The sequence below is a fragment of the Mus caroli genome, unplaced genomic scaffold (assembly GCF_978045245.1).
Source record: "Mus caroli unplaced genomic scaffold, Mus_caroli_1 scaffold_11, whole genome shotgun sequence".
Lineage (NCBI taxonomy): Eukaryota > Metazoa > Chordata > Mammalia > Rodentia > Muridae > Mus > Mus caroli.
This window is the reverse complement of record NW_028227266.1, coordinates 55,643,067-55,658,190: the sequence shown is the minus strand read 5'-3', so window position 1 is coordinate 55,658,190 and position 15,124 is coordinate 55,643,067. Positions and strand designations below refer to the sequence as shown.

At 44.3% G+C, this 15,124-nt stretch overlaps 1 long non-coding RNA gene across 1 annotated transcript; it reads left to right on the top strand.

The window, feature by feature from the left end:
- Positions 1–2,201: 2,201 nt before the first annotated feature.
- On the top strand, positions 2,202–13,301 carry LOC147002031 (uncharacterized). Its single transcript, XR_015044536.1, has 3 exons — positions 2,202–2,440; positions 12,386–12,567; positions 12,791–13,301. It is a non-coding gene; the product is annotated as an uncharacterized LOC147002031 (long non-coding RNA).
- Positions 13,302–15,124: the final 1,823 nt, after the last annotated feature.

Sequence of the window (15,124 nt, the reverse complement as noted above, 5' to 3'; positions counted from 1 at the left end):
TTGGAATTTTCTGTTATACACCTGTCGCCTGAGCTGCATGCACATACTTGTAATTTGGAATTCCTAATGGTCTCTCTTTCATGTTAGTTGCTATCTCCCCATCTTTTTTTTTTTTTTGAGATAAGTGCTCTTGTAGCCCAGGAACTATATACTATAGTATATCCGAGTAGGTGTGCTTTGCTTCTGATCCAGACTCCACCTCCCAAAATGCCACCAAGATAATAGGCACACACCACCATGCCTGGGTTGTATTTATATATATTGTTCCTATATTCTATTTCTATATTTAGCTGAGAGGGAACAGGGTCACAAAGTAATGGAACTCTGCTCAAGGGAGGATTCTAATAAGGAAGAGACAGGCCAGACAGCTCTGGAGGGGAGGAAGGAAACTCCAGGAGGGAGCTTGGAACATGTCTGGGAGGACGGAGAAAAGGGTTGCAGTATGGGCCCAGGAGCACAGAGAGAAGCTGTGGAATTTAGCAGGCAGCCCCTAGCAGGAGGTGAGGAAGTTCCAGGAAGTAGTTAGGAAAGGCCACAAGGGAGCGGAGGGGATAAGTGTCAACCATTTTAATCTGGGGCATCCTCAAGTGAACTCAGAGAGAAAAATGTCCAAAGTCATGGAGAGCCATCCCTTTCCACAAGATAGGTGCCCAGTAGGGCACAAGGGACATCCTAGCACAGTCCTGTGGCTTTTGTAGCAAAAGTAGACAAAGCAGGCAGTTCCATGGTGACTCGTACCTAGTAGAGGAGAGACGAATGACTGAAGCAGGTAGAGGGGAAAAGAGCAGCTGAAGGGGTGGACTGGGAGACGGTGGGTAAGGGAGGGAGGAGTGTCTTAAGAAGAGAGCTGCCCACGTGGTGGGTGTCCCAAAGGGTGAAGCAGGCTCCAAGAGCAAGAGAGGACGGATGCTTACTAAGTAGACAAGGAGAGACCGATAGTTACAGCAGATAGAGGGGAGAAGCGGTAGAAGACACAGACTGTAGAACTTGGAATCAAGCCTGGTGAGTGGCAGAAGCCAGCAGAAACCAATGATCGTACACACCTTAAAAGAATCAAATCAGGAGCTTGGTTCAGAGAGGCCGAGAAGGTTGGAAAAGAACTCACGTATGCCAATCACAGGTTTCAGCACCAGAAGACGGAACAAAACGAAATAAAAGGAGGCAGACACGATTCTTCCTAAAGTATAGAGACAGTTTATATTGTGGCGACAAGGAAGAAGCAGGAAGGCGGAAGATTCCAGACTGAACATGGCGGACAGACTAAATGGGACCATGAGAGGATCGAGGAGGAGAGAAAGCAAGAGAGAAGCTGCCAAACAAGAGGCAGCCTGGTTCAAGAGGCCAAGAGACCAATGTCACCAAAATGACTGACTTATATAGGGGTCTGGCTAAGGGGAAGGGAAGCAGAAGCCCCGCCCCTGGAAGGAAGAGGCTTAGAGTAGGGGGCGGGGTGAGGAAGGCTGGAAGTAGCTACAGCTACTGGGTGATACTTGTCCAAGGTTTCTTTGAAACCTAACAAAGAGAGCCGAGCTGTCATGACCCAGTCGCCTCTCTAATGCCTGTTGTTGGGAAAGAATATTCTTGGTGTTGCACAAAGAGTGCTCAGAGTAAACATACCCTGGCAAGGCGATTTCTTTTTGTAAAAAAGCGTGCACCATAACCCAAATTGTGCTGGCAGGCAGCACTCATGGCCACAGTGGCCTCTACCTCTTATCCCTAAGACAAGAGGAGCTTAGATGTTGTCATTAGATGGATAAAGTTCAACTTCACAGTATACTGATGAGCTATTTGGAAATTGGAGGAGAGGAAATGAAAGGAAGGATGAAGGGGTTAACTGCTCTGGGCCATCGGGTCCTGAGATGCAACAGGGCCATTAAGTAAATAAATAAGCCTGACTTAGTGGGAGATTAAAATATTGGCATGAAAAATTTAAAAGGTGAGGGAGATTATTGGAATACTGGCTGTTGGTGAGCTAGCTACCTTTTGATAAATAAAAGGAGTTTCTCACACTATCTCTTAGCATTATCCCATTGGGAATTGGGTTTCAACACATGGATCTGTGAGGACACGCCTACATTCAGGCCACGGCGATTATGAAATCTGTTTGTTTAGTTTCGTGATCTTTACAGTGTAACCATGTAGAAGAGAGATGTTTAAATAATGACTCATGAGAGTCACATAGGTTGGGTGTACAACTGGCTAGTACAACACTACAGAAGAAGACACAACCAGTTCCCCATTCTGGGCGACCTTAACTCTACCATGAAGATTTGGAAAGTGACAGAAGAGTGGCCTGGCTAGATCTTTAATTGTGGGCTTCCCAGCCCAGCAGAACCCCTCAGCTCAATGGACGAGTTCTCCTATGGTAGAGATGGAATGGCTCTCTGTCCGGAGCATGCTCTGATAAGAAGCAGATGCCCTAGTGATGGACTTCTTCCAGGTAGGATATACTGGGCAGTGGATGGGAAACAGACAGGTATCCAGCATCTAGCCTGACCAGCTCCCTTCTTTCCTACCGCTCTCTTTCCCCATAGTGATAGGAAAGTACAAAATGTGCCACCATGGCATAAGGATTATTTGAACTGAAGACATTTGAAAGCTAATAAATGAAGACTTTCTCCCGACCCCTCTAAAAGCAGAGCCTCCCAAACGAACTTGGATGTTATGAATCTAAACTCCTCAGGGGCATGGGAGTTTCCCAACCAAGGAAGATTAATTTCTGTCATGAGACTGTTAAAGAAATAATCCGCCAAGATAAGCAAGCACCTAAACTGGCACAACAAAGCTATCATAGCACCCATATATTCTCCTGAGGGCTATTTCTGCCTTTATAAGGTGGTTGTGTTTATGTCTCATGTTCTAGCTTCTTTGAGTCATGCCTGTGAGCGCTAGCTTTTGCAAGAAAGAAGGCTTAGAGAAGTGAAGTAACCAGGGATGAGGAGCAGGGAGAGAGCCTCAAGCCTATTGACCCAGAGCTCAATATATGAGTTTGGGTTAAAACTTCTGGGAGTCTTAATTCTAGCTCTGTCTCCAGGGGCATGTAACCTTGGTCTCAGATTCTGTCTTTAATGTGGCTAGAACTCTCTCAGGCTCAACCCCAAGACTGAAGTGCCATCAGGGAGGACAATGGATTGAGTGGGACCTGTGTATATGGTCAACATAAAGCATATGATACCACAGGAAGAAACGATCTGCTGTAGGGGGAGCTGGACTGCAAGCTTAGACTTGTGTATTCTACCCGCCTCCAACTCTGTATTGCTGTGTAACTCTGAGGCAGTTGCTTAACCCTTTCTGAATCTCCTGGCCTTTCTCTGTCATCCTCCTGGTCCTTATTCTGTCGGTGTAGAGGAGAAGTATGAGCATGTGACAATATGAAATTATGATGTGGTGACCACAGTATCTTATCAGCCTTCCGGTGGGATGGTTGCCTGATCTGCATATTTATCCAACTTAGAACCAGATTTAAGGAGCTATGTAGCAACACCTGTATTAATCCTATTGCTACCTACAGTTTAGTCATTTTTCTATAAGCAGTTATGGTAAAGGAAAAAAGAGCAGTGAAACTATGGGATCTGTGGTATAATTAAAATATTATATAAATACATATTTCATATATTTGATATCACACATACACACATGTGTTTGTCCTGGATTCCTGGGACACAGCTCCAAAAATCTTAGACTTTCCAGAGCTGTGTCTTTTACTTACAATGATCTCCTTTCCAAGATATCTAAGTTTATGCTGAGGAGGCAGCTTGGGTGGGTTCCAAAGATAGCATCAGGATTGGGCTGATTACCAGGAAGACCAAATCCATGATTAAAACCTGGAAAAAGGAGGAACCCAGGGATTGGGTTTTAAAAACTTGACCAAGAACCGTGGCTCACACACATAATGCAAGGCTTCAGAGACCATCTAGACAGTGGTAACCACTAGATCGGACTCTTGAACCATGAGTCTCTCAGGCCTTCTAAGTTGCTGAAAACATGAAGAGATGGGTGATGGGGTGGGGTGTGTCCAGTGAAGCTTCACATTTCCTCCCCAAATTTTTACTAGAATAAGATGGCCCGTTATCTATCTTAATAAGTTTAGGCAATCTCATGGCATTAAAGGCTTGTAGGCAATGATCAATTATGTTTTTAGAAGCCTCTCCTGTATGCAGAGAAGCAAAAAGAAATCCTGAACAGGTATTGATACAAACATGTATATATTTTAGTTTTCCAAACTAATGGGTTATATCCATTTGTCAAATATGATTAGGCATAAGGCCTCTAGGATTGACTCTTAAATGTGGCACTGGAGATAATGTAATACATTTAGGACATTGTTTTACAATCATTCTCGCTTGTTCCTTAGTGATCTTATGTCGGAGCCTTAGGGTATGGCTAGAGAAATGAAACCTTTCATGATCATGTTGGGCCAAAGCAACAGGATCTGGAACTAAGGCTTCTCCTATTAGAGCTCTGTCAATGCGATCATTACCCTCGGCCAGAGGCCCAGGAAGACCAGAGTGAGACCGTATGTGGCCGATATAAAACGGATTTTTCTGGGTGAGAATGATGTTTTGCAATTTTGAAAATAAAGATCCTGACGGTGTATTGAAGTTAAACGTACCACAGGTCTCCAATAAGGGTACTGATTGTGTAACATATAAACTGTCAGTAAAGATATTAAAAGCCTCATGTACAGACTGAAAAGCCTTTAGTACTGCTGTTAATTCGGCTAACTGAGCCGAAAGGTCAGGAGTCTCTATGATAACTTGTTGATTATTAATAAGATATCCAGCTCGCCCTTTAGAGGAGCTATCAGTAAAAATCAATAGAGCATTATATAAAGGCTGTAAGGAAGTCATTTTAGGAAATATCACATCATGTACATTTAAAAATTTTATCAACCTATCTTGGGGGTAGTGGCTGTCTATAGTTCCGTTAAACCCTATTTGTGCAAGCAATCAATCTGTACTATGTTGTTTCAGCCAAGTGTCCTGACTTACGCTGTAAGGCTGAACAATGATATCTGGCTCTTTTCCAAAATAAGTTAATGCCTGCCTTCTTCCAGTGATAATCATCTGTGCCACTGCTTCGTGATATGGCAAGATATTACATTTGGGAGAAATCCTCGAATGTATCCACATTATAGGAAATTTTTGCCATAGCAGTCCCGTAGGCACATGAGTCGTATTAAAAATTAACAGATGCAGCGGCAAGGAGTTATTGCCCGCGCTTTTGTTCCCCTGGTAAGAACACACTCAGGGCAACCGGAATCTTCTGCAGCACAAACTTTATTGCTTACCCCATCAGGAGCCAGTGGAGAAGAGAGCCAGAGAGAGAGCTCCAGAGAGAGATGGCGGAGCCCCCTCCCTTTTATGGAGGACTGTCCTCCGCCTCGGACGTGTCACTCCCTGATTGGCTGCAGCCCATCAGGCAGAGTTGTCGTCACGGGAAAGGCAGAGCACATGGCGTGGAAAGCTACCCCGGCACATGCGCAGCTTGCTTGTTTACTACTTAGAACACGGGTGTCAGTGCCATCAGCGCCATCTTGTAATGGCAAATGTGAAGGCGGCTCCTTACATCTCCCCCTTTTCTTTTATTTAAGAGCAATAGGCCACCCATTCTAATGAGAGTGGAGATAGAGGTCAAATCCCCAGTGTGTAAAATAGGGGCTTTACACAAAACCTCCTCCCAGGCTCATCACCCAAAGGGGTCTTGGTCCGCTCCCGTGTCGTTTTTCCTGGGGGAAGGACACTTGGACACTCAACCTTCTTGAAAGATGACATGTCTCCCTAGAATAGGCTCATATATGCCACAGAGCCCTTCTACTGCAGTGCTTAGCCGTGCAACTCTCTCAGGCTGCTGAAGCACACTCACTCTATCCCGTGCAATGAGACTAGCCTCGTGGGGTGCAAGAGCTGAGTGGCCAGCGACCTATTGCTTAAGCATAGATAACCATATATCAGGGGAAGCACCATGTTCTAGTGCTGCAAGCGCCTGGGAAATAATCACCATGTCTCTCCTAGTTTGGGCCTTAAGCTTACAGACCAATCAGAAAAGCAACACTAATCCACAGCAAAGAACAGCTCCAAATAATTCCACCCCCACCCATTCTTTAAAGAAGGAAAATGTTGAAAAGATAGTCCTTAGGTCAGGGACAGGTCCAAGTGCGTGGGGCAAGTCTCAATTTTCAAAGGGTCTGTTCAAATTTAGCCGTCCAATTCTGTATCTCCCAACACTGCTCTCCCTTTGTTGTTGTCGCACTGGACATCACCAAGACGAGGGACATCAGTATTCCCTTGGTCAGTCTGGATTTTTCGGGTGAGTCTTTCTAGTATCCAAAATGGGTTGTCTTCATTCTGTGGAAAAACACAAACAGCTCCCCTGGATCTTATCAAAATAGGATCCGGGCCTTTCCATTTGTTATTTAAAACATCTTTCCATTTAACCATCTCTTTGGGCCTATCTGGCTCTGAACAATGTCGTTCAGCCGCGGTATGGCCATGAGAATCAAGATTTAAAAAATTGAGTGTAAAAAGTGCTGTAGACACAGACACTCTTGGTACTCGGGGTAGAGCCTCCTCGACTCCCCCTTTCTGTTTTATTAGATGGAAGTCCAGTCAGGTGGGTCACGTCCATCTGACGGCAGAACTGTTGGAATTTTTGAGATGTATAAGCTGGTCCATTATCAGTCTTAAGTAGTTTGGGTTTTCCCCAAGCACTCCATGCCTTAAGGCAATGTTGAAGCACATGTGAGGCCTTTTCTCCAGTTAAAGGAGAGGCAAACAAAACTAATTGTATCTACTGAAAAATATTGGCAACTTTACTGGAAGGCTTAATCACTCCAGCCATTTCTAAAAAATTGAGGGGTTCTAAAAAGGTTTTTAAAACTTCTAAAACCACTAAACATTCTACCACTTGAGGTGAATTTTCATTATATTGTTTGGATACTACTTTACCATTAGCCACATAGACACCTATGCCAGTTTTTGATCCATCAGTATATACCACAACCCCATTTTTAAGTGGGTTTCTTACTGTTATTTGTGGAAACACAACAGATTGATTTTGGGCGAACTGTAAAATTGGATGTTTTGGATAATGGTTATCTATTTGTCCTGAAAAGGAGGTAACTAAAACTGCCCAATCATTGGATGTGGCTGCCAAGGTTTGAACCTGTCAAAAGTCCAATCTCTCTGCTCTGGAGTCAAAGCAGCAGCGTTTGCTCGGGCCTGCGTTTGTGCAGCCTCTTGCCATAGAGCTCTCCATTCCGTATATTTGCCCGCATTGGGGAGAGCGGCTTTTGCAATCATTTGCCAGTCGGCAGGAGTTAGTGCCATGCCGGCAAGTCTATCTAACTGCACCAAAGTAAAATTAGCATTGGCTCCATATTTACGGACCGATTCGGCAAGCTCTTTAACCGGAGCGTGAACACGCCCACCCTCGGCTCCTTCAAAGACCAGAAATGCCTGTTGCATCTTCCTTTGTTCCTCTCTTGGAATGAACGAGTCTGCGCACTGCCTCTCTGCGCAGGGCTGATGTACTACGCAGGGCGGGGGCTCCGCATAGGGCGGAGGTGCACTATGACCCTGAAGCCGACTGCCCTGAGGCCAAGCAGCAAGCTGGCCTTTGCCAGCCGCTTTTGGCTTTTTTCTTGACTTAAAAGCTCGAATTTCTCTCTCATAACGAGCTGCTCCCTCCTCCAAGTCTGTTTTCTCAGAAGGGCTAATTTTTTCATCTGATTCACAGCTACTAAGAACTGGCTCTTTAAACTCATCTCTTTTCTCCTCTTTCCTTCTAATCTCTCCCCAGGTATTTTTCCCTGACATTAACTTTTCTTTTTTCCTTTGTTTTTTCTCCTCTTTCCTTCTAGTCTCTCCCCAGGTATTCTTCCCTGACATTAACTTTTCCTCGGGTTCAAGACCCGTGGAAAGGCCTGTATACTTATTTCGCGCGCCATGCTTTCTCTTTTTTCCTGCTCTCTCTCCCCGCTTTACTTCTGATAGACTGTCTTGAACTTTGTCCAGAATTCTCCACCCTGCCTTAACCACTTGTTGACATGTGAAAAGAAATAAAAGGGCTTTTAACACTAGAGAAAGTTCAAGACCAGACATACCTTGTAAAGCTGTAACGAATGCGCATCCGTCCCCCAGCTGAAGAGTTCTGAATCTACGCCGGATCCTTCTCAACAGTCTGTTTCCGGGAACACTTCATTAACCACAGTTCCCCAGCTGATGAGTTCTGAATCCACACTGGATCCTTCTCAACAGTCTGTTTCCGGGAACACTTCATTAACCACAGTTCTCCAGCTGATGAGTTCTGAATCCACACTGGATCCTTCTCAACAGTCTGTTTCCGGGAACACTTCATTAACCGCTCCTTCCCCGTGATGCAGTAGCTCGCGGGTTCCGGCACCATTTATTGCCCGCGCTTTTGTTCCCCTGGTAAGAACACACTCAGGGCAACCGGAATCTTCTGCAGCACAAACTTTATTGCTTACCCCATCAGGAGCCAGTGGAGAAGAGAGCCAGAGAGAGAGCTCCAGAGAGAGATGGCGGAGCCCCCTCCCTTTTATGGAGGACTGTCCTCCGCCTCGGACGTGTCACTCCCTGATTGGCTGCAGCCCATCAGGCAGAGTTGTCGTCACGGGAAAGGCAGAGCACATGGCGTGGAAAGCTACCCCGGCACATGCGCAGCTTGCTTGTTTACTACTTAGAACACGGGTGTCAGTGCCATCAGCGCCATCTTGTAATGGCAAATGTGAAGGCGGCTCCTTACAAGGAGTAATCTATATAAGTGACAAATTGCTCTTTAATAGCTTTTTCTACTAGCTGTAAGGCCAGCAATCCTTCTGAGGTTAGGGATCTAGGGGAAGGGGGATCAGAACTCCCTTTAAGAATATCAAATAAGGGTTTCAACTCCCCTGTAGTAAGCTTTAAATAGGGGCGAAGCCAATTAATATCACCTAACAATTTTTGAAAATCATTTAAGGTCCTCAAGTTATCTCTATGAATAACAATCTTCTGAGGAAAAACAGCTTGATCAGTGAGTCTAAAACCCAAATAATTATAAGGATCCTGAGTTTGTATCTTTTTAGAAGCAATTTGCAATCCCTTATCAGCTAAGGCTTTTTGTAAGACTTTGTAACACAAAAGCAAATTTTGGGGGTCCTTTTCTGCCATCAAGACATCATCTGTGAAATGAATGATGTAAATATTTGGCCATTGTTGCCTAACAGGCTGAATGGCTTGTGCCACAAACCTTTGGCATAAGGTGGGTCTATTAGCCATCCCCTGGGGGAGAACTGTCCATTGATATCTTTTCATGAGTTCCTTGAAATTTACAGAAGGAACACTAAAAGCAAATCTTTCACAGTCCTTTGGATGCAAAGGGATGGTAAAGAAACAATCTTTCAAATCTATAACAATCTTATAATATCCCTTAGGAATGGCTACTGGGGAGGGGAGCCCCGGTTGTAAAGTTCCCATAAGTACCATGGTTTCATTAACTTTTCTTAAATCTTTTAACAGTCTCCATTTACCCGATTTTTTCCTGATAATGAAAATGGGTGTATTCCAGGGAGAATGAGGTTCCACCAAATGTCTTGCTTCTAACTGCTCCTGCACTAGCAAAGAAATGGCCTCTATTTTCTCTTTAGGTAAAGACCACTGATCTACCCACACCGGAATATCATTACGCCATTGAATTTTTTTCGGCATGGGATGCAGGCAAGATAGTGGCCGCTACTGAAAATACTTTAAACCTCTAGTGTTAGAGTGAGGTTTAAGATCTTCAAAAGTCTTAATTCCCTGTCCCTTCTTTATTAGTCCATGACCAGGCAGGAGTCCCTGCCTGAATGTCTGCTCAGTCACCATCTCTTTAGAACTGTACATAATAACGCCCATCTGTGACAACAGATCTCTTCCCCACAGAGTTACAGGCAAATTTGACATAACATACGGCTGAATTTTTTCTGATTTCCCATCCCCATCTCTCCAGATTAGCAATTTGGAACTATGTTTTGGGTTACTAGCATACCCAATTCTTTGAAGGTGAGTTAAGGAATCAGTCAAGGGCCAGTTTGAGGGCCAGTCCTGCCCTCTTATAATCATTACATCGCCCCGGTATCTATTAATCCTTTAAAGCTTTTTCCATCAAGCGTCAATTTAAGGTTAGGTCTCTGATTAGTGATAGATTGCACCCAATTTACGCCAGAGGAGTCAAAGTTATTTTGTCCTCTCTCATTTTTAAAGAATTTATACAGTGACTGGCGTAAAGGGATCAAAGTAAGTTGAGCAATTTTTTGATTAGTGGATATAGTTATAACACCATGAGGGGAAGTGGCTATGCTTTTAATTTCTCCCTCATAATCATTATTTATAACACCTGGATAAATCTGCAGGCCTTTTACAATAGAACTGCTTCGTCCTAAGAGAAAGCCATAGGTTTCTACAGGTAGCGGTTCAAAGATCTGGTAGGCAGAGTTTGGACTCCCACTTCTGGGGTTAATACTGCGTGGATGGTGGAATAGAGGTCCAGTCTTGGATTTTCTGGGTTTGACCTGACAAGATCAAGAACTGATCTTGTTGGCTGGGTAGCAGATTTATAGCCCCATAAGCTGTCTTCTTTGAGTAACTCGGGGCCTGGGACTGACCCCTTTCCTTATTTCCCGGCACCGGGAGGCTCAAAACTCCTGGTTTAGACTTATATTTTCTTGCCCAGTGGCGGCCCTTCCCGCACCGAGGACAAATTCTTGGGGCACGGCCTGTTTGTCTAACCTCGGCACCCTTGTTCTTAGGACAATTACTTTTAAAATGATCTAAACTCGAGTCCCACCTCGTGCCTTGGTTTTACACCTGGCAGAGTGAGGAACAAGTGTGCTTCTCTGGTTTTGGTCGTCTAGGTAGAAATGGATGCTGGTGTTTGTAGACGATGGGGTGATGGGGTCTGAAATGCGCGCGCGGTCGGTATTTGCAGCTGTCCTTTTGGGCCGTAAGGACTGGAGGACTGTGGTCGGCAGACGTGCTAGGAGGACCACAGGCTGTGGCCCCGGGGGACGCCCTGGGAGGTAAGGAGAGCCAGGGACGCCTGGCCGTCTCCGGATCGGTCAGAGGGACCGAGTTCTGTTGAAGCGGAAGCTTCCCCCTCCAAAATCGTCTAATTCTTTTGCCTGCTTGTGGAGGACAAAAAAGGGTCGAATGTGTCTGGATCTGTTGGTTTCTGTTTTATGTGTTTTTGTGTATGTGTTTAGAGCTATGTGAAAATCTAGAAAAGCAAAGGTAATTCTCATAGGTGCTTTATACCCTGACTAGAGATAGTTTACACCTGAGATGTGAGAGAATGGGTTTTGAAAAAAGCAGTAATCTCCGACTATCTGGGGATAATTTGGTAAAAAAATAAAATAGAATAAAATAAAATAAAATAAAATAAACAGTATTAATTGGTCTTTGGAGCCCTGCACCTGTAGTTAGGAATCTAGTGTGGCTAGAGAAGTCCTGCTAGGAGCTGATTATAAATGCTGCTCTTATAGGGACCAGCAGCTTCTCAAGTTCTACAGAAATCTCTGTGCTTGTGATAATTAGATTCATCAGGTGACAAGGTGCTCCTCTCTTGAAATTAAAGCTAGAAAAATTAAGAATTTTGTTTGGTTTAAATGAGCAAATGTATGCAGCCATTTCATTTTTGTACAGTTTCAAAAGTATAAATATGTTTTATATGTCTTGGTTATAGATTAGTGGCTCATAAGTTATTAGTTATGATTAAAAATTTGTAACATTGGCAACAAAAAGTTGACTTAAAACTGTTAACTCTGGGTTAGAGTAATTTAGAACTACAACATGCAGCATGAGACAACCCATGGGAACAGGTCTCTAAAGATACGCCTAAATTGAGTAATATTCTATGTAATTCTTATCCTAGAAATCCAATTTATAAAAGATAAGATTTAGGGTAGTGTCTTTTTGAAATATTGGCAGCTACACCTTCTTGTGTTTGTGTGCAGGAACAGGCCACCAAAATTTGTAGCAAGTAATGTTTTTGGAGTTCATTTTTAAAGAAAAAATAGATTGTTTAAAATTTGGTTTTGCTTCTCAAAATTGTGGTTGTATGAAGCCTCCTGAGTGGCCTAGTCCACAACCTTCCCCTTATCCACAGCCTCAACCCCAGCTGCTGAGGGAACCCTAAACCCCTCGGGGTGTCAAGAGGCTGACCGCTGCGGGTACATGGAACTGCAGAGCACAGAGTCCAGGTGGACTCTGGTGGACCCGCCCAAACTTTAACCCTTCAGTACTGGTCATTTTCCTCTGCTGGTATTTATAACTGGAGAACTAACCACCCCCTTTCTCAGGATCCCCAACGCCTCACAGGGTTTGTAGAGTTCCTTATGTTCTCTCATCAGCCTACTTGAGATGATTGTCAACAGCTGTTGCAGATGCTCTTAACAACCGAAGAGCAAAAGAGAATTCTGTTAGAGGCTAGAAAAATGGCCCGGAAGCCAACGGCGGTCTACACAGCTACAAAATGAGATTGACATGGGATTCCTTTTGACTCGCCCCAGTTGCGACTGCGACATGGCTGAAGGTAAGGAGAGCTTGAAAATCTAATGCCAGGCTCTGGTCTACCAAATTGACAGCAGAGACTGGCGCTAATGATTGGATAGCTCTCCTCTCCTACCCTTTGTTCTTCAGAGTTAGAAACACCCCTGAACAGTTTAGACTGACCCCCTTATGAATTACTCTATAGGGGGCCCCCTCCACTGGTAAAAATAGCCTCTGTACATAGTGCTGACATGCTGCTTTCCCAGCCTTTGTTCTCTAGGCTCAAGGTGCTCCAGTGAGTGAGACAGCGAGTGAAAAAGCAGCTCCAGAAGGCCTGCTCCAGAAGACCTGCTAGACGTCTCCACGCAGAAAACCTTGAGACTCGGGTGGAAAGGCCCTTATCTTGTACTCTTGACCACCCTACTTTCTACCTTTATGAGACCCCTTTTGATTTTGCTTCTGCTTTTAATTATAGGTCCATGTGTGTTAAATAGGCAAGTCACCTTTATTAAAACAAGAATTAATGCAGTGTGGCTTTTAGTTTTGAGATAACAGTACCATGCCCTAAAGGATCAACTATGTCAGGGAAAAGATAGTGTCTAGTTCTAAGATTAGAACTATTAACAAGTAGAAGTGGGGAATGAAGAAGTATTAAAAAAGTATAGCAAAGTAAAAACAAAATTCAAGGCTTTTGGGCCCAGGCTTGGGAGTGTAGCCTTTGTGGCTTAGTGCTCCAGGTGCTGGTCATAAAACAGATAGCGACATTCCTCCACCTACCCGCTTCCTGGGTTCAATTCAAAGAATGGCACCCTGACCATTACTGGAACCTGCAATGCAAATGTGCTATCTTTAGGGGCTCTTAGATTGTTAGGGGCTCTTAGAAACTGTCTTGAGAGATAACCTGACACTTGTGACTTTATACTTCCTTGTGACTCTTAACTGGTATTTTTGGTATTTTCCAACAACACCCTCCCCACCTCCATGAATTGTGGTTTCTTCCTTTAAATACCCCCTTACTCAGCTACTCGGGACGCCATGGTCCTCTACCCCTGCGTGGTGTATGACCATGGGCCCGAGAACGCTCTCGAATAAAAATCCTCTTGCAGTTGCAGCAAGATCGTTTCTTGTGGGTGATTTTGGGGTGTCGCCTCTCCTGAGTCAGAACGTGAGGGAGTCCTCACGTTGTGGGTCTTTCAAAAGCATGCATTATTCTCTTGTTTTCGCAAGAACATTGCTTGCACATGGGTTCCCTGCGAGATCTCGCAGGAAGGCCCAATGTCTGCGCAAAGACAGACATACCTCGCCAAATCTGTCTGTCCTTTATGCGGTTGAATCGCAGCTCGGCACATTGCGTTAGCATTCTCATAAGCCAATTGCATAACGAAAGGACTTTCCGTGTCTGAACTTCCAAGGATTCTACTAGCTGAAATCAATAGTTTGTCCACAAAGTTCTGATATGGTTCTGCTGAATGCTAGCTAAACTTCCACCAATATCTCCTTTGACTGGCAACCGTCCCCAAGCACGGCGTGCAGCTGTCGTAATTTGCATGTACACTGCAACGGGAAAATCAATCTGATTTGTCTGTCCCTCATATGGACCCTCTCCTAAAAGCATGTTGCTATCCCAGTCTAAATTACCAGCCTGAGCATTTAAAGCGGCAGTTTTCTTACTGGCATCTCGCCATTCAGAATCTCAAAGCAAAAAATCTCCTCCTGACAGGGTAGGTAGCCTTACAAAGAGTCTTTCAATCTAAGGGAGTTAAGTGTGACTCCACAACTGTGTCCAATAATGCTTGAGTGAATGGGGCTGAAGGGTCATATTGCACAACGGCTGTTTTTAACTCTTTTATCAACTTGAAATCTAAAGTCTGGTAATGTCTGGCCCTAGTATCTTGCTGATCAACTACCTCGACCACAGGAAAGGCTAGCGTATTAGACGAATTCTGTCCTCTCCCACGAGCCTGACTCACAGCTCTTTCTAGCGGCACCTGGTGAACTACAGAAGAGTTAATCCTCTCCGCCTCTGACACCTTTTTTAGTTCCCGAAGCTTATTTGTCAGCCTCTGAAGCTTAACTTCAAACTCTAATTTGCTTAGTCGTGTGTCCCTATGAGTAGCACCTCCCGAGGTGGATACCATAGGTGGAGCGGGAGATTCACAAGAGAACCAATTCTCATTAAAATAATGGGCAGCTCCTCTATCTGAGTGATTTTTGTTAGAAATCAGTTCATCATCAGAGTTTCCACATTTATCAATTTTTGAGTTAAGAAGATCTTTTTCTGAGGAGGTCCTCTCCGATAGGCCCTCCTCCTGAGATTCCACAAGCTCTGCCTGGGATTTAACCCTGGAGAAGTGGCATCTTTTATAGCATCATTTACGAGTGCCCAGAGGCCTAAGGTAAAATTATCTGCCTGAACGATTTTTAAGGCCTCACCAACTTTCTCCCAGGTTTCACAATCTACTATTTCTTCTTCCTTGAACCATGGGCAACAGCTATCTATCTTACCTAAAAAATTTCTTACCAATTGTACTTCAAGCCTTACTCCTCTGGCCTAAAACAGCTCCTGAAAACTAAGGACAACCGCCTGATCCATAACTTTA